General features: G+C 45.0%; 1 long non-coding RNA gene across 1 annotated transcript in view; it reads left to right on the plus strand.

The window, feature by feature from the left end:
- The window catches only part of LOC142774185 (uncharacterized), a 29370-nt gene extending 12836 nt beyond the window's left edge, over window positions 1-16534 (plus strand). Inside the window, exon 2 of the long non-coding RNA XR_012886350.1 lies at window positions 15541-16534. This is a non-coding gene — a long non-coding RNA (uncharacterized LOC142774185). The remainder of the gene's footprint in view (window positions 1-15540) is intronic.
- The last annotated feature ends 10044 nt before the right edge of the window (window positions 16535-26578 follow it).

Genomic DNA, 26578 nt, shown 5'->3' on the forward strand with positions numbered 1-26578 from the left:
CGCTGGCTTGAGACGGCACGTAGTTCAAAATTGACGCGAGCACGGGAAACCGCTTTTTCTTTTCACGCTTCCTGCGTTTTCCGTTTCGCTTGCTTCAACTACACTGAGTGTAACTCTTCCTCGAGATTGTTTTACATCCGGCATCGCCAGTCGGTGCCGGGAGCTTCCGCGCAAGGGAGTCGTCATCTTCATCTCATTACTCGCTTCAGCGAGGCATAGTGGCCAGTTCGACGCGACCGGTGTCCATAAAAAAAAATCTGCAAAATGTTCAACGAAGCGCCCGAGGAGCTTTACCTGCGAGGCGTGTCTCACTTCGTGTGATCGACGAGAAAAGAAGGAGACAACAACAACAACAAAGAAAAACTTGCCGAGAATAAACAATAATAAAGGCACTCGGCGATCTGTGAAGAAGCCGGAAGATGCACGTGGCGTCGACTCTTCATGGCGTTTTTTTTTTTTTTTGCGTCTCAAAGTTCAAAGCATGATAAGCCACCTCAGGCGTGGCGCTTCTTTTGCGCCGTGCGGACGGATAGACCTCCTTCACTTAAACGCGCCAGCATGAGTGACTTAAGTGCACAGGCTACGCAAGACGATGCGAAGAAATTTATGACCATGTTTACGGAAATAACGCTGCTCCACGCCTGAGAGACTGAAAAAAAAACATAAATAAACCGCAGGTAATCACAAAAATGCGATAAGCCGAGGGGACGGAGCACTTTTGGAGAGATTGTGAGCTCAGGTGGGAGGTTCAAGTCTGTGCGACGAAAATTTCTTATCTGATCTGACGTCTATATTGCCTCGCATTCTGGATGATCTGAAGTCCATAGAATGCTGTAAAAATAAGTAAATGAGGTACAATGTTACATTCGTACCAGTTTGCTTTTCCGGGAAATGTGCGTGTTAAGCGAAGTAAATGAAGTAACGGATCGCGACTTCACTTTTTTTTTGCGATGTCATCCTCGTCATCATCAGCCGGACTATGCCTACTGCAGGGCAAAGGCCTCTCCCGCGATGCGCCAATCAATGCGGTGGACGAGAAAAGAGCCTAGTCAAGCTGCACATGTGCAGTTTTTTCTCTGATCTTCTATTTTCACAAGAAAATGGCACTGTATTGAGCTTTGCGCAATGCGAAAATTAAATTCGGATTTGGATCTGATATTGTGCTTTCTGCTGTCCCGTTATACCGGCGAACTTTTTAATCTCATCGGCCCACCTAACTTTCTGTCTCCCCTTTATGCGTTTGCCTTTTCTGAGAATCCAGTCAGTTACCCTTAATGACCAGAATGACCAGTGGTTATCCTGCCTGTATACGTGCTAAGTGCCCAGCCCATGTCCATATTTTTATTCTTGATTTCAACTATAATGCCCTTCTCCATCCCCCCCCCCCAATTTGTTTTTGTGTTTCCTGACCCACTATGCTCTCTTCCTGTCTGTTAAGATTGCACCAATCATTTTCCTTTCCATCGCTCGCTGCATCATCCTCAATTTAAGCTGAACCCTCTTTGTAAGCCGCCAGTACCTTAGCCACTAGACCACCGCGATGAGTTTTAATGAGATTTTTTTTGTCTCTTCACACAGTTTGCCAATGTCCTGTCTAGTGGCTATACCTCCGACTTTCATTGCACACGCTTTGATGATACTAGCAAGATTATCGTTCGTTGTGTCGACGCTAACGTCGGTTACCTCGTTTAGAGCAGCGAATCCATTCCGAGGCAACACTCTGAATTCGCGTACTTTCCCTCTCACCTACAACACAATCATTGATGGCGTAGTGGGTACCCTGCAAATGTGCTTGCAGCAGCTAAACACTGAGTGTTCAAAAAGGCTCGGAAACGCCACTCTTCCCAGCTTTCGCTGTTATAGTGCTGCGCGTCCCGTGCAGGCCTGGTGGTTATTATTTTACTCCTTTCTTTCTCCTACTGACAAAAAATGACCAAAAGTTTACTTTGGTTCCCAGGAAGTGAGATCTGTGGAAGCTGGAGGCCCGCTCCTGCAGAGTGTTCTTTTTAGCCAAGGCAGATGTTTCTTTAGGAATTATGCAGCTTCCACTCCTCAGAAAATGGCCAGCAAACATGGTCGGCAATTTTGTGAAGATCTGCTCTTCCAAACAACAACAACAACAACAACAACAACAACAACAACAACAACAACAACAACAACAACAACAACAACAACAACAATGTTGCCCCACCGCGGTGGTCTAGTAGGTAAGTATACTCGGCTGCTGACCCGCAGGTCGCGGGATCATCGGATGATGAAGGCGGAACTGTTGGAGGCCCGTGTGCTCAGATTTGGGTGCACGTTGAAGAACCCCAAATGGTCGGAATTTTCGGAGCCCTTCACTACGGCGTCTCTCATAATCATATGGTGGTTTTGAGGTGTTGCATTCCACGTATCAATCACTCAACAACAATAATGTTCGTGATCACGAAAAGGCCCTGTTTAGAAAGCAGCCTTTTATGCCATTGAACGCAACGCATGCAGATCTAGAAAAGAAAACCGAAACGACTTGACGACTAGCTCGCGTAAAACACCCCTGAATGACCAATCTTTCCCTTTCTACGGGAGGCGTTTCCTCTGGCGAAGACGAAAGCGACGTGGGCATCAATCGGCACCTCGCGAGTGGTCAATAGTGCTACAGTGATGTCTGACGCGGAGAACGGGTTCCACCCACCCTGCGCCTCACCCTTGCGAGTGATTTCTCGTTGCGCGTCCACCGAAATTCGCGGCCGAAAGTGATCAGTCGCGAAAGCCCATAGCACTCACGCGAGCGAGCTTCAGTTCTCGATGCTCTTCGGGTTGTTGCTCGCGACGATGCGAAAATGACTGAGACTTGCGCTTTCTGTAGCTACGTTCCTTTCCTTGTGTTTCCTTACTACATCTTCCCTCTTAGCCGAGAGCTCTTTTATTTTGTTTGTTTTTCTTTTTCGTGCGTTTCTACGCGCGCATGTGCCATAAGAATGCTTGCTTATTCGGTGGGTGCGTGTTCAGCGCACATATGTAAGTTTGCGAGCGCAAGCAAGCGCGTGCATCTGTACTCGTGTGACTGCGCATGTCGTCCTGTGCGCATGCGCGTTGTTTCACTCGCAGGCTTGTTTTTGTTTTTGTTTTTTGTGTGGCTCTGTGGTTGGCAGGCACGTCCCTGTTTCAGGAAAATGCGCAGTTCATGCTTAAGCCCAAGGGCACAATGAAGGTTCTCGCTGGTCACTCCCCTCCCAGGTCAAAGAAACAATCGGTAACACAGCAGATCATGTTGATGGTCCGCTTTGTTTCTGTCTCCAGGTGGTCTTCTCCGAGAGCAAAGGGTTGTACGGACACAACCCGCCCATTGCTCTCCGAGAGAATGGCTAATAATGAAGCAAAGGACCTCACAAGGCGTATCCAGCTCTGGCTTTCGCTTCTTGCGTGCAGTGTAGGCCGGGGCTATGACGAAGCGCTGTAACAATTGCGAGCAAGCTTCTCCGTTGTTTGACATCCGGTTGAAAAAAAAAAGGCAGTCTTGGTGGTTCGACAAAGACGAACGTCCGGTGAGGTCGGGGGACGTGTCCAGGCGTAACAATTACGTTTCAGTTCAGGCCGGACACCAGAGGTTAGCAGAACGAGGAAGCTTTATCGGGTCAAGAATACATGAACGAGCAAGACTTCTCAGTGAATATACCTACGCCCTCCAAGCGGACTTGCTATCGCATGACGAGTCTTATTTTCACGTCTTCAGCTGTACAGTCGTTCGTTGTTGCTCATGTGGCGCAGAATTTCAAGTAATGCTCCGTAGAGAAAACTAAAATTTTGAAGAAAGTTAAAAAAAATGCATGATGCTTCACTTCAAAAATTTTGTTTTCGTCATATCCATACAACTACCAGTCAAAAAAATTCTACATTCTATATACGAATCCCAGCCCTTCATTGAAAATAATATCTTCAGCCACACTCGAAAAGAATGGGGCATGAAACCCATGAAGAAAAAAACCTCACTCTATAACTGCGGTGCTTCTCCAGTATTTGGAACGCGAGACCTAAGGCGTCTATTCAGTAAAATAATGATTGAGAACATTAGCAAAGTGAGGTTCTGGGCTAGTTGTTTTTTTATGACTGAAGAATTGCGCAACAGTCGCTGCAGTAAACGAAGTTAAGGAGGAGACAGCTCTTTCTTTGTCTCCTCCCTGTACTGTATCGCAACTGTAGCGCAACTGTAGACCTCGCAAGAATATCGCAACAGTAGCGATATTCTTCAGTCAAGATCGAGAAGGTGCTTACTGTGGGAAATTCGTTTCAAACTCTTGCTGCGAATAACATCCGCCTGGTCATGTGAGCCAGCTCACGTATGGATATTGCATTGTTAATGCACAGCATTGATGCATTGTTCATGGGGTTCATATGTTCCATGAACACATTCGTATAGCACCGTATGTCTTTTTCAAAAAGCCAACGCTCGGTGTACATGATAGTTTTAAAAGCGCAGCTGTTTGGGCCAGCCGTGATTTGCGCGGTCTATAAAGGAAACTATCATCATCATAAACGGGCGGATGTCAAAAAAAAATTGGAAAAGCTACCCTACTCTCCATTAGTACCATAAAAACAAAGAAGGGCAGGTAGGGTGGACGGTCTGAAATAGTGTTGTTGTCGGGTTCCTTTTAAAGCTGACACCATGTCAAATCTCGAAGTGAGTTTGATTCTTTTTTTCTTGAATTGTTCATTGAGTCACCCAAACTACTGTAATTTCTTTTACGTTGATTTTAGCCAACTGAAATAAATCGTGTGGTGGTATCTGAATCTGACTACCATATGTCCTCTGTAGGCTTGATTTTGCTGCCGGCACCGTCGCATCAAAATTTCCCATGTGAAGTGGCAAAGAACTTCCACTCGGTCGAAAAGACGTGGTCTTACTCATTGTAGCAAAAGTTGAAAAAGTTCCTTTCGTTTTTGTACTGAGAAGAAGCTCCATCAGAAAAATAATGGATCTTTTTCCACTTGGTGGCAGGTATCGTTTCACTACCTCCAGTACTTCGCATTGAAAAGCGTGTACTGCGACTTCGTCGTGCTTCGGACAATCTGAAATAACGGCAAAACATCGCACAGAAACACCTCCACGGGTGCTTTGCTGGTCCATTAAGTATACAACTACCGGTTGCAGTGGCCTGTGCATTCACTCAGTGGAACGACTTAGGTGCGTCCTGAAGTATAAAAGTGCAATTTTCGGTGAAATTCATCACCACAACAGCCTCTTGAGCCCTTGAACTGGATCTGATTTCACGGAAGTACTTGTACTGCTGCTTGCTAACGAAACGATGTGCTCAGCTTAGCATTTCTGCAAACCTTTCAGAGCAAATTGTTCTTGTGTGAAAACAATTATTTAGAGTGAGCTGCAAACTCCGCTTATTCATTGCTGAACATGTATGCTGTGTCCGCTTTTGAAAAACACGGGCGAGGCTTTGTTGAAGCATGCTCATTGCATAAGTTGTGCCGCGGTAGGATGCGCATTTGCTAAACATGCAGTCTTCGTTATTAAGCCTCCATACCAATGTAGCCAAGAGCTCTTCAGCTGTTTGTGTGAGGCCACTGGCATGATGCATTAAAGTTTTGGTGGCTCATGCACACTGTGTGCGTGCCACTCCCGCCGGCCAGGAAACAGTGGCGCAGACATAGAGAGTTGCATGTGGAGGACTCGCTCTTTAGGTTGAAGGTCCTTCTTCGCTGTTCACGCATCTCTTTGAGATTCTTCGAAACTGGACACTTTTGCTTGCCTTGCAACGTGTCCTTTTTTTTTCTTGGCAAGGAATATGTCACCGAATCATGCTCATTGAGGTCTCTGATTGATCATTTTACTTCTTCGCTGATAGATCAGCCAGGTTTTATCTCGTGTAACCAGAATCCCATCGCAAGCGTTGATCTGCGAGGCTTCGCTAATTTATCTTTCCGATGCGCCGAAGAACTACACGGTTTTCTCGCGAGACCTATACAGCGGAGCCAAAGTGAGGTACTGAAGCTTTTTTTTTTCCTGTGCTTTGTCTTTGCAAAAAGTTCTTTCTGAGTTCTCGCATCAATGTCACGTAATTACTAAAAACAAGTCCAAAGTCCTCATACCTGTCCCAGGTAGATGATTGGCTAATTTCTGGCACTGTAGGCGCTCTCTTTGTCCCGTTCTGGCCCGGCTCCTTTTTGCACGCTTGTGTCGCCCATGCTGCACCAGTTTCCGTTCCGTACGAGAATCAACGTCTAAAACCTCTTCATCTGTTTTAACAGCAGGCACCCCGGGTGCAGTTCTACTTCCTGTGAACAGCGTAGTGAGTTTTTGTTCAGTGTGCAGATTCTTGTGAGCAGTATATAACACACTCCTGGTTGCTTCACGAATTCGACTTTGCGGAACAAGGTCTTGAGAAGGATGGGGGCATTCGCAAGGGCCATTGTGATGACTGTCCACCAGCGACAGCGTTTAGTATGTCAAATAAATGGGTCCGAACACAGCTTTGAAGCAATTTTCGAAATGTATCGGCGAAGATAAAGTTGCTTGTGGTGCTTGCTCACATATCGTCACACTCTCGTGCAGACTATGCTTCGAGTGTAGCAGGAGAAGGGTTGATGATCTGTGTCACTCGAACTATAGTTGTTAGTTACCGATTACTGCAGTTGTAAGTCTATGGCAGTACCTTGGCCCGAAAGTGCATGGCTGAAGTTATTTTCCTAAAAAAAAACAGTTACAAACGTATGTCTCAATTTCTAGCCGCAACCGTATTGGACTATACTTTAGGTCTTCATGTCTCCGCATGAAATAATTTACTTCTTTTGGGTCGTACACCACACTTTAAACGAATATGTAAGCAAATAGCAGTAATTTCGCAAATTATGCATGCTCTATGTATAGGATGCATTTTGCGGGATTATCCAAGCACGAAGAACGCAGCGAATTAGGATTCATAATAGCAATCTGGCTGAACTGCGGTGCCCCCATAAATTACCAGTTTATTCTAGCATCACTTTTTCACCTTTAAATTCTGAGCATGGATGACCAGGGAGACTTTTCACAGGACCTTGAACTTCGTCACCCTTTCTCAAGTTGTGACACCAAGTCCTGTCAGCCACTACAAAGTATCAGGCACTTGTGAGTTCAAACTCTGCTAAAGATACTATTAGCGGACTGACGATGACCTCTCCTACTTTCTCCTGTGAGTGTCGAACTCACCGTTGCAGAAACTTCGCTGCGCTGCCAAATACGAAAACAGACGTGCATGTAAGCAGAATGAAACGAAAACTCCCCAAAATGAGAATAAGGCGTTTTTTTTTCTCCTCATACAACACAAAAGTGAATTAAAAGTGACTTGAAATTTGTCCGATTGTGTTTATATACTTGCTGTAGTCTGCTTTGCTGCAGTCGAAAAGAAAAGTAGCAGACGAGCAGACGACAAGGGCTCTGACAGCAGCGCATATGTACACACTTTGCCAACGCGGACCGCTGACGTTGGTTGTGCACATAGAAAAGCATTTTTTTTTTCGTTTTAAGCGAAATGTACAGGAATAAAATATTCCACATCAAAATGAATTAGATGACATAATAATCTATCTCACGTATTTTTAAAACGATGGCCTCAATGCTTAGTTTACGATTGAATCTCCCCAAAAAGACACTTTCTGTCAATTTCGCAAGGATTTTTCTCAATAACTGCTTGTTTATAGACGTGTACAGTATTTTCGCTGCTGGTAGGTCAACTTGTAAAAAAAACAAAAAAATATTCTGTGGCTGGAACTTTGTCGCAGATTTTAGGAAAATCGCCCGAATTCGCGCGTTTCTTTACTTCTTTGTTAAGCATATTTAGACCGTAGAAGTAATATGTAGTTTTAGTTGGAACGTCACGTGAAAGAACAATGACAATATAATGATTTCAAAGCAAAGGTGGCGCCATACCCAGTTTGAAGGTTACATACGCATAATTTATTCCTGGCTAACTTTTCCTTTTCGCCGGCACACTTGAAGTGGGGTCACGTGACCACACAATTTCTTTGAACAAACGTACTTCACTAAACTCGCTCTGTTGAAGCTACATTTCAACTCATTTTTTTTTTCAGCCGAATCGCTCGTGGTCGAATTTTGGGCTGGTAAGTTCCATTTGGAACGACCAATTTGCGTGACCGTTCTCAGCTTTATTGGCGGATAAGGGGTCAACTTGCTGGTAGCCCGCAGTGAAATGGCGGAATCCGTTATCTCTAAATGATGTCTTCTTGTTGTGAAACTTGTGTCACGCTAACTGCGCGTCTGCATAGCTCATATCAGGGCTCTTCCCACTGAAACGAGCTCCAATTGACATCTTAGGAACCTAAAAACTTCATCTTTTTTTCTCTATCGCTTTTTTTATTTCAGCACACGCTAGTCGAGTGTTTAAACCGTTATCCTTTATTTATGTGCACCCCGCCAGGACCAAGAAAGAGTGCAATCGATAATCGCTGCAAATACTAGAGCTGCACTTTCTCGCTGGCTTCACTGAGTTGCGGTATAGGATTGTCAAACAGCGTGAGTACATATCAACTCACTGTACAGGTAGCCGAGTGCACTACACGGAGACCAGGAAGCACAGCTATGTGTAACAGTGTTACAACAAGAGATGATCGTGCCTTATTGTACTTGACGTGCCTAGTTCCATTTCTTTTAGCCTCAGCGACTTCTAACGAGCTCCTTCATCACGCCATGGATTCTATACATGAATATCAGAGATCTCCAGCCGCAATCATTGCAGCGGACGACCCAGGGAACGTCTTAGGTTACGTCCATCGGAATCTTACCATTTCCTCAACGCTGTGGACGTGCCCCACCGTGAACAGCAGATGTTACCAATCCTTTGCGCGCTACATCACGCCGACTCAAGCTTTCCCGGGACCAAGTTTTGTCTTTGCACCCCGAGCCGGCGGTTGGCCGAAAGGAATTTTCGATGAGGTTAGACGTCTGGACGTGTACTGGACCTTCGGTGTCCACGACCACTCGGATTTGGACCAGTTCCTCTCGAATCACTCCTGTCAGGTCATCACCGTCACCGAGAAAGACATCAGCGTGGCTGCTGATGGGTACAAGTATTGCGGCCAACGATCGAGGGGTCCAACGCTGGAATGGAAGCATTTGCTGGCTGACCAGGAATACGAGAAAAGTTACCCTAGGGATGGGATTCTTACGTTCGCGATCCACGAAAAGCGCACAATCGGGTCGCTCTGTGCGGACATGGGACCCGCGTTCTTTCTGGGCATGGTACTCTCCTCCGTCCAGGTACGGGCCCCCGAAGAAGCGGCTTTCTTGGACGCCTACGACGCCATGAACAATTCTGTTCGTGTGCATTGCGCTGATCGAATGACTGGTGCTTCTCTCTTACAAACGAAACAAGTTCACTTCGTCCTTTACAGCTGGTTCAAGAAGGTTCCCGCATCCCCGAGCGAGTATAAGCATGCGTTTTACACTCCCTCGTCTCTTTGTTTCTACAGTCGTTCTGGCGTTCCGACGCCACCTTCCTTATTAGACTCCTGGGTCTTCGTGGGGTGGTGTTTCCTTTGCGTTGTCCCGTTCTGTCTGGCAATCGTTTTCATATTCTACGCTCAGGGTGTCATGTGTCCAAACCAACGCGTTCCCACTCGCGTCGTCGTCATGGTGCTGGTGAGCAGTGTACTGGGGCGAAGTCCCCAGGACTTGAACGGCGTGGCTTCGGCAACAAGGCTGGCCATGTCCGTGTGGTTACTGGGAACCTTCGTTCTGGGTATCTACTTGCAGAGCAGTGTGACCGCTTCTACGAGTGTCCCTAGCTTATCAGCCGAGATAAGAACGGAGGAGCAGCTCTTGGATCGCCTGAACGGTGAAACCATGGTTCCTTGTACTGCAAGATTTAACCACGAGATTCGAGGTAACCGTGAAACCGAGCCTGTGTATAAGCCGCTGGCCAGAGCTTTTCACAAGTGTCGGCCAGACTGCATCGAAGACTTCGGGTACGCTTGCATGGAGAGAGCGAGTCGTGGAACACACATTTATTTTGCTACTTGCACGGAGTTGCAGCGTCGCCTGGCGTTGAATTACAGACTGGTTGTCGGGGACAGCGCGTTGGCCACCTGGCAAGGATACTCCGCTGTTCATACCCGTTACCCATTCAGGTACGTTGTTTTACGTCGTTTACTGAGATAATCAGCGTTATTATTCATAGTGCCTACTTATTAGTAAACAAGTGATGGGAGCCGATCATGCGGATGTAAAGGGCTGGCTTATCGTTTGTTTTATGTTTTTCTATAGCAGTGTCATAATCATGCCAAAGCGTGTATTGACATAGAGAAAGAAGAAGACAAGAGAGGACACTCCGCGAAACCTGGCCTCAGGAAGTGCTTCACGATTACGTAACCAACTAGTGCTCTCATCAAACGTCAGAGGGCGCAAGCGCAAAAAAACAGTTATAATCAATGCAACAGAATTGTTTTTACAAAATAATAATTATGCGCCCAAATTAAGTATGTTCTTTATACATAAAAACAATTTATCCAACGCACCTTACGCGATTAATTTTCTTCAGCCGTACTGTCATAAACACCATCCACCCAGCGACAAGCCCATGCATGACTGACAGCGAGAAGCTTTCGTCGCTTTCGTCAACGTTGGCTGCGTCGGCGTTTTCAAGCGTGAGATAACAGGTGAGGCTTTCAATCGAAGCTTGTTGAATGACATGTTGTTGGTCTTGTTCGGTCATTTTTTTTTCAGAAAACGGTTACACCTGTGCGAATAAGACACCATGCAACAAACATAGAAAGATGCACACACACACGTTGCGCTTCGTGTGTGCGAGTTTGTTTCTTACGTGGCGTCTCATTCACGCAGTTGTAACCTTTTTCTGAAGCTTGTAAGGACTGGGAGGTTCGCTAAAAAGAAAGTTTGTGGCTCTATGCGGCGGCTAGACGGGAACATTGTGCAACGTATGCAGTATAGCAAAGGCGGCACGGCGGCAAGCCGAGGCGACGCGTGCTGCGTCTGCCACGGACGCGAGCGTCTGTAGGCTGAGCATAGCTGGGCAGCTAGGTCATAGGCTCGGTAGCTCGGTGCAAAATATTGAGAAGCGTTCGCTGGGCCTCGCATGCTTCACGACACGTTTCTCGAAGGCTCGCAACACGAATAATTCTTGGTATGCCGGAGGCAATTCTGGACTAGCCAAGTGGCCATCATCTTCGTTTCTTCGCTAGCCTTGTGCCACTAGTGCAAGCTGCCCACAAATTTTTTTGACGTTTCCAATATAATTTTACCGCACCAATTTCAACTACGATTTTCTTCCCAATGTACTGTGCTGATACTGCGTACGCACGAAGGTGTTCTAAAGTTCCCAGGCCGCGATACCATTGCATTACAAGGGATAGCGGCCTGGAAACTTCTGAAGATCTTTGTACGTGGTCTTGACGTCCATCTTTGTAAGTCAGAGTTTTATGGGTCAGACATGTATCACTGGTTTTGTATTGTGCATCGATTAGCTGATCATTCAAAGGGGCTTGCTGTTACACCTATGACGTGCACATATCTTTTTCGTAATTTGACAGCGAAGCATCCACTTACTAACATTTTCAGACCGCGCTGATGCCATGCCGTCCGGCGGTCCAAGCTACGGCAGCTACTGCTGTGTATCGTGGTGCTTCAACAATGGCAGAACCCACAAGAAGCCTAGGACGAGTTTATTCCGCATACCACGGGACGGCAGGTGTGTTAAAGCTTTTGTATGGTTTGCATGTCTTTAGGCTTACTGTTCGTACTTGCTCAGTGAGGGTAACAATAAAAAATCACTATTCAAGCACTTCCCCTTTCAGCTGGTAGTTCATTGCCAATGCAGGATGAAAGCATGGATGCAGTATGCTGGACGCGATGATCTCCTTAGTAAGCCGGCCAGCCTATTGTACGCAACGTACAGGGTTTGTAGCGACCATTTTACTGCTCAAAGTTTCATGGACCCTGGGCACACAAGGCTTACAAGAATGTCTGTTCCCAGTGTGCAACCAGCTGCATTATGTGAGTGATTGACTGAAACTCAAATGTGTGTAATAGCAGCCACTTGTATTGAATCAGTGGCAACAGTTAACCGCGAAGATCTTTGTAGCCGGTGGAGAAACCTCACTATACAAGTAACACTTGGAAAGTCTTAAATTTTGTGAACTATGGGCTATTACCTTCCTAACAGCAGCCTTACATTTCTGTCGTTTTTTGATGCTCTTGACCAGCACAACTTGTTTTGAAAGACTTTCAAGGGCTATTCACGTTATCTTCAAGCCTGAGTGCACATGTACATATACCTTTCATCGGTGAAAGCTGGCACTGTTGATAATTCTAAAAATCACAAATTACTTGTTTCCTAGTTGGTGCCTTCTCTTTTCCTCCACGTTCGACCAATTTGCGCATTTGAAAGAGCTGTTTAAGTTTCCCCATGCTACAAGCTTTGTAACTTGTACCAACTGCACATATATGCACGTTCTCCGAGCGTCGCTTCAAATAGTGACTGTGACATGACTGCAGAAGCTGCACTGCAAGGTGCGGATGAGCTTCAGTTTGTGTTATTTTAAGCCTCTTACTGACACATTGTCGTAATTTCATTTCTTCAGGACCTGCGGTAGAGGCTTCAAAAAGCGGCTCCCACACATTGAGGTGCCCCGATGAGCAGGGTGCGTTCAGTGTCGCGATTTCTTTTTTTTTACCCAAATTGACTGTTGACCAAACCTCTGCAGGTGGCAGCTCCCTTGTAGCTGGTGAAAAAATTTCTGCTGACTTCGTCTTGCCGGAGAAAACCTTAATCAGTCGTTCAGCTGTCACAAAAGAAACTTGTGCGACCGGTAAGTTGTATGTTCACTTCAACACCAGAGTGGATTGATATAGAGACTTCCGCAGGCCACTCGCAAGATTGTTCCGACAGCACTGTCCGAGGCACTGAACAAGCTTCACAAGACCCTCCAGAAGATGTCTCCGCCAACAGCTCCACGTCTTGAGTGCCCCAGAGAAAATGGTGACTATGCTTTTATTGCAGCTGTTTTTGATGTGCTATTTTATGTTTAGGACATTCTGAGGAAACTATCCTCAAAAGGACACTACGTGTGCACTTACAAAATGTAAGGGTGGGCTCTCAGTGATTTTAATTTTTTTTGTGCATTGTCGACATTGTGAATGGTTTGTTTTTAGGTAGTGGAATCGAAAACTTTGCACCACAGAAAGTTGTGCACCTTGGGTCTGAAAGAGCGAGGAAAGTGCTCGTATGGGATTAGTTGTTCTTCGCTTTTACATCCATTTTTTGTTTATTGCAGTGTGTTCCTGTGTGCCAGCGACAATGTCTCCATCAATGAAGTACAAGCAAACCATTAAACATCTGCAAGCCGACGTAGCAGCACAGCGGAAAACTATCAAGACTGCGGAGACAGCCTCACCAAACTAACCACTCATTCGTTGCATACATTGTTTTGGTTACCCGCTATGAGGAGTAGGGACACTGTGTATTCGCTCGAAGCGATTTGCATAACCTTAAAAAGAATGTTGGGTATCCTGTCTGTATTTTTGTAGCAAATGCGGGCGAACTGTACACTTTACTGTGGGTCGCTTGGTCACTGTGTATGCTTTATCTCCCCAGCTCAAGTAATATATCGATAACAAAACCGCTTGTTGAAATGTCTTCGAGCGGGTAAGGAACACAGTATGAAGTGGGCACAGTTCACGTTATCACGCTTTTGGTATTTTAGCTTCTCATCAACCTCCTCATCTCGCCCATCAAAATTTTCAAAAGAATACCCAAACTTGTAGCGTTTGATGGGGCTGCGGACGCTGCCATTTTATGTTTATATAGCTTGTGAGTGATAACGTACGATGTAGAGCCTTTGTGAAAAATAATGAGCCAAAGTGGTTTCCTTCTGCTATTTATTAGCCCTGTAATACCGCTCTCGTAACACCAATTAAGGTCCACAATTCTGGATAAGTGATGACTACAATCTATTTTAGCTCGCAAGCATCACAGCAACACCCAGACGCAAATCACTTGGGATCTTAAGTTTTTGATGATAAGAAGAGCCACAAGACCTGCCAGTGTTGTAGCATAAAGTTTGTCTTTCACGTAGTGAGCAAGCTGCAAAGCCCTACCTTTCTGAGAACAAGCAGGCATCAAGTCTGCTTTTTTTTTTTATTTTGGGCTAGCTGTTCTTAAGCACAGCCAGCACACTGCAGCTTTGCCTTTCTGCTATATTGTGTCGTGTGGTTTCTGTGCACTCTTTTTTTCTATGCATTATTTTGGTTAACCCCAGGCGTGATTCGCGACTTCATTGCTGTGTATATGTCACTTCTTCCTTCTTCTTCAGCATTGTGCGCTACGTTTTTGCCATAGATCCTTACTTACCCACGGGCCCCGGTGTGTCATACTTCACCAGCTTCTCGGCTTCTGCCAACTCTAGCGATGTGTGCGTTGTCTGTGTTCTCTCTGTATTTGTTACAATTTATTTGTAAGGCGAGATGCATTTGTTGTCTACCTTTGTCATATTGTGCTTTTTATATTCTCAGACTCTACCTTGCCTTTGAATAAAACATTGCGGATACTCTGTCTCTTTGACTGATATATACATTGATCACTTGTTCCAAAAGAACAAGTGATCGAGAAGTGAACAAAAGAACAAGAACAAGCGCGATGAATAAAATCGTAGTGAATTATCACTACCTGCATCTCTATTATAACTTGATCGAAATAAAAACAAAAAAATAAAAATTCAAAATTTGCGCCAGTGAAACCGAAACAGGAAGCGCACGCCACTTGCTCTCACCAACCACCAGGTGTGCTAGGGTCGATTGGGCCGCTGGGGTCTACGGGAGTGTCCGCTCTTCACCTTTTTTTTATTTCTCTATGGTATTGATACGTTAAACTAGTGAGTCGCGGGAAATGGAACCAACAGGGACCATGGTTTAAAAAGGCGGCGGGACAAAAGGTAGTCGTATTTCTTTAATGGGAAAGTATCTATAGCCTCATCCAGTTTACTGACCTTCCGCCAGCTTTTACTGTAGTCAGGCATAGGCTATCGCCAATTCATGCTGAATGCGTGATGTCAAAAGCGTACTTGACATTCCCGAACATTACACTGCAACACTGCTTTCTTTATTCAAATAAAAAATTATGAGATCGACAAAGGGTGGAATTGAGAGACATATTTCTGCAATCATGTTGATTTGATGTTCTTCGGCACGTATTGTAACAACTAAAGTGGAAATTACTACGAATAAAGATTACAAGAGTTACCTCAGCTATATCGACATAGTGCTTTTTATTCATAATGGTGAGGAACATTTTTTTAAAAAGTTACTGAGGACCTAAACGGAGAAAGCATGGCAGTAGTGCTAAAGACAATATATTCTTCGATGGCCTGGTAAAAGAGCAAACTTTTTTATTTTGTCTTCAGACTTGTCACTCATGTAGTTTTTTCAAGTTACTCCTGCTCTCGTGCTTCTTTTCTTTTACAGTATTTGATGTCCATACGTACGGGCGAACATTGACGACAAAAAAAAAGCGGAAAATAGAGGTTTGCTACTTTTTGCCACAGGTACCAGCACCGGAGACTAATGATGGCCGTTTCGGAATCTGGAATGTGGATGCACTATGGATCTTATTACCCGCTGCCGTCAGTGAACGGTGACATCGTGTCCTTCGACATGGCATTACACGGCTACCTGGTGGCTTTTTACGCTGGAATAACGCTATCGCTAGTGATATTCCTGGTTGAAATATTCCTGTATCACTGTGTCGTGAAGAATGGATGAGGGAGCTCGACGCTAGCGAGGCGGTTATTTGTACATGACGACTGATTACTTCTTGTCGTAGTGAATGGCAAAGCCGTCTGTGTCCATGCGTGCGTGTGTGTTTATGTGTGTCTAAAGTGCGTTTCCAGCCTTGCACGCAATTTCATTCACAATTTGTGACTTTTCAATGTTAGTGTTTTATGAAATTAAGTAGCGTTATGAGGACATAATATTTAAAAGAGATACATAAAAAACTAGGAAATCCACAAATACATCAAAAAACTGCAATAGCAATGATACTCACAATATTGAAAGGATGTTACACAGTATCGTTAAACAACAGGGCAGGTTAATGACGTAACTTCAAATAAAAATGCTGATGCTGACAACGTGCAAACTATTTCTTCAGGAGAGATAAATTTCGAATTGATGCAGACGTTTCTCATCATTGCTGAAAATAGGAAATTTTCTCAAAAGTCATATAATGCTCTGTAGCTTGTCGACAAAGTATATGCTGAAACACTTCCAAAAATTTTATATGGTAAAATGTTTTACTAATTACTTTGCCCAATTCGTGTGCGATTTCGTGTTATTTCGCTTAGGTTCACCTCAACTTGCTCGTTTTATAATGTTGACCGTTAACTGTGGCTTTATATAGTGTGTGACAATAACTGATATTTTCAACCACGTGCCCCACTTAGATACTTAAAACCGGTAAAGGTATGCGCATTGCTTTGATGAATAAATAAATTTGTATCCTTATGAAAGCATTAAAACGCAAAAGTTTGAAAAAAGAAACATTGATGTTGTTTTGTTTTTGCCAATTGTTCTGGTTATACTTTTGTCGCGGTGTGTTGTTCATCATCGCAAGTTCACAATGAAAGTTTCACGCGTACCTGTGAAGCACAAAGGGGGAAAAAATGATGAAACTCGGAATAAGTTAGTTTCGCCGCAAGGGCGAAGAAATGAATGCGATTGCAACCAATTAGAATGTCACCCGAAGAACACTAAGTAGCTAGAAACGAGCAGCACACTGCTCAAGCACGAGCGACACAAGAAGCTAACACACACAACGAGTGCGAACTGTAACATTCTTTATTCTGTTTGATCAGCGCTACAACAAAATGCTCTTCGATATCTTTTTTGTTTGAAACCTGCAGCGCCTGAAATGACCCCTCTGCGTGTACTGCCGCACGGTGGCGCATTCGACGCATTACTACGGTATGCAGTGCGTGTGGAGAGGAAGAAGAAACTGCCGAGCACTTGATAATGTCCTGTAAAGGGCTTCACCCTGCAGTTCAGGTTGATGGCGCAGAGTTTTTCAAAGCACTGGGGTTTAGGGACAGTGAGGGCAAAATAGACTTTAAACGGGTAGAATTAACTAGAAGGAGGTTATCTGATTTGGTGGCTAAAGTCAAGGCACGAGTGAAAATTAAACCCTTCGCTGCAAAATACGAATCCTCAACCTCACTATTAAAAATATATATAGTTTTTGGTTCATTAAGTATAACGGCTTGGTGGCTCTAGCCACCGCCCAATATAAAGGGTACAGCCATATCCATCCATCCATCCATCCATCCATTACCCGTACACCCGAGGACGTTTTAAAAACGAATTGAGAGTTCCACAACTGTTGATCCGCAGGTCGTGGGATCGAATCGCGACTGTGGCGGCTGCATTTTCGATGAAGGCGAAAATGTTGTAGGCCCATGTGCTCAGATTTGGGTGCACGTTAAAGAACCCCAGGTGGTCAAAATTTCCGGAGCCCTCCACTACGGCGTCTCTCATACTCATTTTGTGGTTTTGAGACGTTAAACCCGACATATCAATCAGAGTTCCACAACGCGAGTGAGTACTGAAATGTGCCACGTTTTACCGCGCGTATTTTTAGTGCGAGTTGTTGAATGCGGCACGCGTTCGAGCAAGAGGTCGGAAGTTCAAACCCCGGTGGCACAATTGAAGATTTGTTGCTTGTGATTTGTTTTATTGTGGCTTTTATTTATCATAATCATCGTTACCATCAACTTGACTGACTACGTCCACTGCAGGGAAAAGGCTTCTCGCATGTTCCTCCAATCAAACCAGTTCTTATATACAACGTAGCAGCAGTTTGCAGGTATACCCGCAAACTTCTTTATCTTATCAGCCCTTCTGAATCTCTGTATCCCTCCCGCGCGTTTGCCTTTTCTTGCATCCAGGCAGTCGACTTAAATGACGAGGGGTCGTCCTGCCTACTCGCTATGTGCCTTGTCCATGTCAATTGCATCTTCTCAATTTCCACTATGATATCCGAAACACCCGTTTGTTCCATGACCCACTCTGCTCTCATACTGTCTATTAAGGGTAATCATTTTTCTTTCCATTGATTCCCGCATCGTAATTGAATTCTGTTGAACCTTTTTCGTAAGCCTTAAAGTTCCTCCTCAGTAGTGAAGCACCGGTATATTGTAGCTGTTATATACCTTCCTTTTTAGGGGATGGCGGTGGACCATCATTCATGACTTGTCAATGCTTCTCGTATCCGCTCCGCTACACTTTTCTTCTGTAGTTATTTCACTGTCATTGTTGCGCTTTGCGCTACCTCTCCTAAATAGACGTATTACTTTACTAATTCCAGTATCTTGCTACCTAACACAAAGCACTTTCTCCTCCGAGAGTGTTCTACATTACTACTTTGATTTAGAGTGTGCAGTTGTCAGCAAGCGTGCCCTGATGCAAGCGTAGCGCACGTTTTCATTGCACATTTGCAAATGTGCGATGAGCATTGATAATTAGCGAGGGGGTAGGGTGGGGTTATGTCTCAAAGCTACGATAGTAATGAGAGGAATGCCAGAGCGGAGGCCTTCGAAAATTTTGAGCACATGGGTCTCTATGTGTGTTCCTAAAGATGAGAACACCGGCCTCAAGTATTTTAGGGGCGAAGCTCCCTATGGCGTGGCTTGTGCGTCCCCGTTGTCGTAGTGCGTAGCCTGAGCCACATACCCGCATACCAGTGGCACATACCCGCCCACTGGACCATATCCGCATGTTGCTGCTGTTGTTTTTTTCTGCACATGGCTCGTACCCAAAGGAGAGATGAGGCGAATTTGTCCGATACTTTCTGCATTGCTTTATTCTTAAATACACTGGTTATTTATTTATAATTTGAAGTGCCAATTCCACATGTTGCGAAAAGCATAGCACGGCGTCGTTATCACGCTCTCGGTGTTAACAAAGTGCTGCCAGCAGAAATGTGGTACAAACTCTTCTTTAGACCTTGGATGGTCCGCTGAAAGGCGGTACTTCTGGATGATGAATATACGATAAAAAGAAGCGAGATGGTGGTACTTGAAGTGTTCACTAGATGGATGGAAAGACGCACGAACGGACGCACTAACGGACGGACGGACGCGGACAGAAGCGCAGAGGGATCGATGGACGCTTCGCCACACTCATCAGCATTTATTCCATGGATATGCTGTGACTTTTAAAGACGATAGTCTTTCTCTTGAGGGACCTTCGACGCAAAAATTTTGGTATGTTTCTGTCTGTCTATAGGTCTGTCTGCCTGTCTGTACATTTGTCTGTTTGTCCACCATAACGGTTCAGGATACTCTAAACAGCACCACTGCGTACTTCTAACGGCCGACTCCATCCGCAGCGCCCACAAATGTTTTTCAAGATTCAGCGTTCATACTTGTGCTATTGTCAATTCAAAAGCAATAATCGCGCATATCTCAGGCACCATAACAACATGTATATATTCTGTATATCCGTCTTTTACTAGAAGAGGCATACCTAAGTAATTCTAAGGACTGTACCGTTTATGACGCTGCGCTGACCATCCAACACTTGCACGTAAAGGCGAGTGTTTCCAACGCTTTGCTAAGACGACACGGTGGTGGCACCTACCCGTCACCTTGCGTTCTAAACCTTATCACCTCTGAGACGAGCGTGCACGTCAGTCCCTGAGCCACACGCTTCGTTTTCGAAGATAACTGCCAGTTGGCGCTTACGTCTCACGTGTCAAGTGACTTGATGCGCTCGTTCGCCTTCGCTGCACGCTCTAAGCACTCTAACACAGCGCCTCCAGAATACCATTCACCGATTTTCTTGCGCAGAACGTCAAATAAATGTTTTGTACACTCTCTCCACACGCAAGACTATCGTCTTCCGAAGAGATTTGCAGATTAACATGCAGATACGGGGCCATTTTTTTTTTTGCCTGATGCCGGAATCGCGACAGGTGCGGCCACGAATCCCTCCAGCAACATTGGTTCAGCAGTCGAACTAGATAAGCACTGGACCACCGGGACTGTACGAACATTAAACCGCATTTGTAAAGAATTCTTTCCTTTCGTCCTATATAAACGGCTATGACAGAGGTATTAAATATGCTTGTTTTTTTCTCTTTGTTTAATCTAGTATCCTCAACTAAGGTTAAATCTGTTGGCAATTCCAGTTTCAGCGTTCTAGCATACGAGGTTGGAACACTGTCGGGCCCTTACAGACTGCACTGCTTTTCGAACAGGTGGTGGTGAAAATGCTTGTTGTGTTTCAAAGGGGCTCTGCAGCCCCTTTTCAGTGTGGCTCAGCAAACGTTGCCGAATAGTAATCGAGGCTCCAGAGAATACGCCAGCCAAATGGGGATGAAGCATAGATAATCTAGAGCAGTTCATCCCAGTAATCTGCGATCGTTCCACCTAACAAATCCATAAAAAACAACAACATTTGAAGAAATTACTTTCTTGATGCACTTACCCAGAATTGATTAGCGGAATTGAGGATGGGACGCAAGCATGACAAGCGCAAGATTGGGCTCTTGACTGCTGTCGCAGCAAATTCATTGATCTGGCCGCACACTTTCCTTGCTGAAATCTCATGCTTTCGCTGCTTGTCTTTCCGGAATGCCGTCTCTCTAACGACATAACGATCGTTCGTGTAGAATGCCACAAGCTTAGCTATGAAGAAATGAAAAAAAAATTACGCAGAGTAAAAACAGGTGTAGTTTTTAATGCACAAGCTTTGGTGGCGACACAATCATGTGAATTTCTTGGTGTCCTGATTCAAAGCCAAGTTCCAAGTGGCAAATAACAAAACTCGTACCATGAATATGCTTGCGCTGGCCTTGCTTATGAATGTCTTGTGACATACATGTCCATTTTCAGTCTAACTGGCAGCAGGGCGGCTAGCTTCACGTCAGCCTGCCGTTGTGTGGCAGCATAGAGTTGCGGCAAATACATTATTGATTTTATGTGTAGTCGTAATGCCACCTTTCTCACGCCAACTTCTCGTGTGCACATCCTGCCACAACAATCCCACCACCAAATTACACTTCAGCGCGCATTTCGGGAGCCAAGCAAATAATTTTGTCTTTACTCAGGTACCTCTTAATGCATGACTATTGCTTGTTGCCCCGTACTCTTGTTACCTCTTAGTATGTCTTCCTTATTCAGACATGAAAATCCTTTGCTTTAAATTATATACACAGAAATGAAAGCACCCAGAAATAAAAATGAAAAAAATTAGAAATAAAGTCCGCTATTCTTTTGGCGCACTGAGCCCTAGGAGGCAAGTACACCACCGTGGGCCCATATCCCCTTATCATACGTCTGGGAAAGACCGACAAGGCAGTTCAGCTATGTCTCCAACTACTGAGAGGATATTCCATGCGTTCTTGCACTTTGTGTGCCTCTTTCCTTTCATATCAGTGTCAGCAAGCTTGAATCAGCGCCTGCTTCATACCATAGGTGTTATAAATAAATACCGCGGCTCTCCAATAGCTGTCATTGCAGCGGGATACACGGGAAACCTTCAGCGTGATATTCACCACAACTACTCCATTGCCGTGACGCTGTGGACGTGTCAAAGCGTCCACAGCAGATGTTATGAATCTTTTTTGCGGTACGTCATACAGCCGAATACTTTTCCGAGGCCTAGTTTTGTGATCGCACCGTGGCAAGGCCACCTGCCGAACGGTATCTTCCAGGAGGTACAAAGGCTGGACCAGTTAGACCCAAACGTTTACTGGGTCTTTGCTGTCGATAATCACTCGGATGTGGATGCTCTTCTTTCGAATCACAGCTGTCAGGTCATCACCGTTGCTGAGAAAGACATCAGCATGGCTGCCGATGGGTACAGGCATTGCAGTGAGCGGGTGACGAGCTTAACGCTGGAATCGGACTCTTTGCTCGGGATTCAGGAATCCGAGAGAGCTTACCCGAGAAACAAACATATTACATTTGCGGTACATGAAAGAGGAACTGTCCCTCCATTTTGCGCAAACATGGGGAAAGTGTTTTTTCTGGGCATGACACTCGCCGCTTTTGAGCTGCGGGTTCCCGAAGCAGCGGCTCTCCTAGACGCCTATTACACTATAAACACCACAGGCAGTTTGCATTGTGCTGATCAGAGCACTGGTGCAACTCTCTTGAGGGAGAAACGCATTGATTTGGTATGCTACGGCTGGTTGAAAGAGAAGTCGACGTTTCTTTCCGAGTACAAGTACGGCTTGTACTCGCCTACTTCCCTCTGTTTCTACAGTCGTTCTCGCGTGCCAATTCCACCTTCTTTGCTGGACTTTTGGCTCTTCTTCTTCTGCTGTTTTGTTTGCGTGGTCCCTTTCTGCTGCACGATCATTTTCATATTACGCGCAAAACGTGCCACGAAACAGAACGAACGTATTTCTTTGTCATCTGTCATTATGCTTTTTGCTAGCACTCTCCTGGGTCGTAGCCCTCAGTGTCTGAATATCAGAGACACAGCGACAAGGCTGGCAGTTGTGGCATGGTTACTGACGACGTTCTTTATCGGAAACTACCTGCAGAGCAGCGTGACCGCTTTTAGGGGTGTTCCTAAGTTTTCTGCTGAGATAAGAACTAAGGAGCAGTTATTGGTGCACTTAAGCAAAGGCACCAAAGATCCCTGTACTGGAAGCTATATACAAGAAGTGCGAGGTAGCCATGACGCCGAGGCTGTGTACAAGCCGGTCGCTGGAGCTCTTGACAAGTGTCAATCAGCTTGTCTCGACGAAGATGGCTTAGGCTGCTTGCGAAAAGCACGTCAAGGAACGCACATTTATTTCAGTAGATGCTCGGAGACGGAACGCCGCCTGGCATTGCATCATGGACTGGTAGTCGGGGACTATCCATTGGCTACCTGGCAAACATACTCTGCTGTGCATACCCGTTACCCGCTCAGGTAAATATTCTCATGCTTTACAATACAAAACAGATAGCAGTCTTTAATGTGCTTACATATGATTATTATATTGCAGTTGATTGCACATGAATAGCGTTCGATTTTCATCGTTTTAAATGTCTCACGTTCTGCTATGGTCAATGGCGTATGTGGCCGTACATTGAAGGGATAAAAGAAGAGAAGTGGATTAGGCCCTTTAGTTTCATTAGGTTACGTACTTCCACTGTATTTCTTGATTTGACGCCAGCTTACTTATAAGTTGGGCATGACACCGAATTTTTTCGATGTACAAAACAAGGCCTTCCTCAACTTTGAGGCATTTTTGTGTCACCACAGGCACTTCCCTGACAACTGACCTCATCGCACAGCAATTCCATTTTATCTCGAGTATATATTACTAGACACAATAAAGAAGGGACAGAGAAAGGTACGAACAAAGTGACCGAGAGACCAGCGTTTTTTTTTTCTGCACGGCTTTGTTTGTCGCTGTTATATTTTGACTAGTGTGTATTTATGTCAAAACCAACTAGCCCAACGTTCAGCTTCAATCTATTTGGCCATCACCAGATGCTCAGAGAAAGACTACATTTACTATTTATAACGTTCTTCTTTGGTATTAGGGTGTTATACATTGCATTCTTCTCTCATGCCAACGCAAGTAGTTCTGCTCAATTTCGATGTATGTGGGTCACATCGAACGCCAATAACGACGAGGGCGTCACTAAGCTGCAGTGGGGCCACATCTAACCTTTTAAGCAACCATAAAGGCGTCTTGACTAGGTTATCTGTATTCACTGAACCAAAAAAAATAAACATACACTGCATGGTTCATTGTGAAATATTTTTGGGCGCATTTGATTACCGAGTAAGGTTTGGCCAATGATACAACCGGGTCAAGCGGGTTTCTAACCATGGTAGCCTTTTTAAAGGTGATGCAGCAGACCTGCCACTCAGGCAACACTGTGACTGAAACAGTAAATAAAAAAATAAATCTTACTCTAAGTTGGGTAGCATACGTGGACGGTGTTTTGGTTGCCTACTACTGCTGATGTGATCACGATGAAGGACGCGTTGTCGCAAACCGTGACTGGTGGCTTCCACTGCGGAAGGAGTTATTGGCGCATTGCGATGAGAGCATTTAACGGTGACAAAATTACCAGTAGAATGCTTCGCCTAGACAACAGAGAGAGAGAGAGAGAGAGAGTTAAAGAAACCACAAACCACAAAAAGGTCAACCCGTTACACGTTAGGTTTGCTACCTTGCGCTGGGTAAAGTTTCAAAGTGAAGACAGGAGGATAGTGCGGAATAGGCATATTTACAAGAACACAAGGAATGGTAGACCCAGTCTATGGGCTAGAGACCTGTTGATTTTAGGAATTTTAGTAGCCCATTCACTGCCTTCTGCGCCCACAACGCCTGTTTTTGCGGTCCTAAAATCTTGTTTTACGAAAATAATCTCATATCCATTTGGTCCAGAAATATCCAAAGTAAACATCCCTTGGTGTCATACCGAACAGAGCAGAGCAGGACGTGTTCAATTTTCTCTGCAGTTCTGTCGAATTAGCCCATGGCCACCGTACCTTTGCGACATGAGTACGCCATTGTAATAACAACACCTGTTCATAGGCGCCATCCCAGCATTGAATCAAAACGACAAATTCACCGCGACGGCTGTAGCGTGGGCAAGGGATCATATTTAGGTAGTTGAAATCTTTCGAAGCTAGAAGATGAACACGTATTATCAAGATTCCCAGCTAGCAAAAAAGTTGTCTTCCTCATATATCCATTTTGATAAAAGGATCTGAGTCCTTGTAGTTCCTTCACGGGCTGAGCGGGCAGCGTCGATGACTGACTACCTGTAATAGCAGTATGTTCTGGCATAGTACGCAATATGTAATGTCGTGGTTTCCTGTTCCATACAATAGCCAGCTTGTCTAAGAAATGGCTAACCTCTCCGTCTTTCCACTTATTCCTTCCTTCCTTCCTCCCTTCCTTCCATCCTTCCTTCCTTCCTTCCTTCCTTCCTTCCTTCCTTCCTTCCTTCCTTCCTTCCTTCCTTCCTTCCTTCCTTCCTTGCTTCCTTCCTCCCTTCCCTCCTTCCTTCCTGCCTCTTTCCTCCCTCTCTTCCTTCCTTCCTTCATTCCACCTTTCCTTCTTTCTCCCTCCTCCTCTTCCTCCTATTCTAGCTTGATGGTGACAGTTTCCTATTTCAAGCACGAATTGTGTGCGTGCCCTTTACGCAGGGCAAACCGTAAATAGCTTTGAGTAAACAAACGTGACTCATTTGCATGCTCGCACTTGAATGAAATATTGCTGAAGGGTTCTCATGGAAGAAAGTTTTGCAGCGGTAGATTGTATTACGATATCATGGCTTCGAAGGCACACTTGAAACGCGGCCAGGTTAGTGTAATGCAGCGTGATTTTAAGAGGAGATGCACCACGATTGCACGTAATTGTTCCTTAGGCACAGTCACTGAATTTTCTAAGTATTTTTCGCAGCATTGACTTTTATGCTTTTTCAGTGACGTATGACGGAAAGGAGTTGAAAAAAAAATGTTTTGTGGGCATGGGTGTTATAGGCATGCGCTTAATCTTACCTTTTTTGGAACCTAATTCAGTCACATGGTGGATACACAAAACAATTGTCGCTAGCGCACCATAGCTGAAAATTTCGGCTGCTGTACTTCACACATATATGTATATATAGGCTAACAGTGAATTTTTATTACAGCTGTATATTACCCGTCTTTGATAACATTACTTCACAATTATCATAAACCGTTCGTATAGGAAAACGCATGGCCTGGCTGCGCTTATAAAAATCAAAAGCAATATAGCGGTCTACTTGGCGCAATAACACATGCGGAGAAGGTCCGCTTTCATAGTACTGGCTCGGCAGCCACAGGAAGTTGGGGCCAGGTATAACATACATTAGTGCTTGAACGAAGCGCAATCGGTGATCAGTGGGCCAAAGGTTACACCGTTTGCTCGTTAAAGGAAGGAACTGACACCTTCCTTCATTACGCCAGCCGATCAGCTAGTTAGGTCAATTTTACCTTTCTCGTGGTGTCTTTCTCTTTCACAATTTCATACTCTTTTGTACGTTACGTCAGCGCTTGCACGATACCAAATAGATTTTCGCCATGTTTGGTGCAGGAATCATCACAGGAGGCTGATTATGGCTGTTTCCGAATCTGGAATGTGGATGCACTATGGAACCCGTTTCCCGCCACCATCAGGAGAGGACGAAATCGTGTCCTTCGACATGGCTTTACTCGAGTACATGGTGGTTCTTTACGCTGGACTAACGCTATCGCTGGTGATACTCGTGGTTGAAATATTCTTCCATCACTGTATCAGCAAGTGGGACGACAGGATTGCTCGATGCTAGCTATGTTGCCTGAACTGCGTAACGCCTTAGTACTTAGTTCTCGTAGTTTCGTGAAGTGCCGTGAGATTCACTCTGTAATTACGCTCGATTTGAAGGTAGTCTGAAGTTGAAGTAGCTCAATAGCTACACTAAAGATACTACGCCATATAAAATTACGAAATCACAAACATGATGCCAATGATAGGTCACCCATGAACTGTGCAAATGACGTGCCACCCTTGCGGTGCCTGTTGAAAGGTGGCCTTCAATGCTAACACCCAAATTCATTCAC

This window comes from Rhipicephalus microplus, chromosome 10 (assembly GCF_043290135.1).
Source record: "Rhipicephalus microplus isolate Deutch F79 chromosome 10, USDA_Rmic, whole genome shotgun sequence".
Taxonomy (NCBI): Eukaryota; Metazoa; Arthropoda; class Arachnida; order Ixodida; family Ixodidae; genus Rhipicephalus; species Rhipicephalus microplus.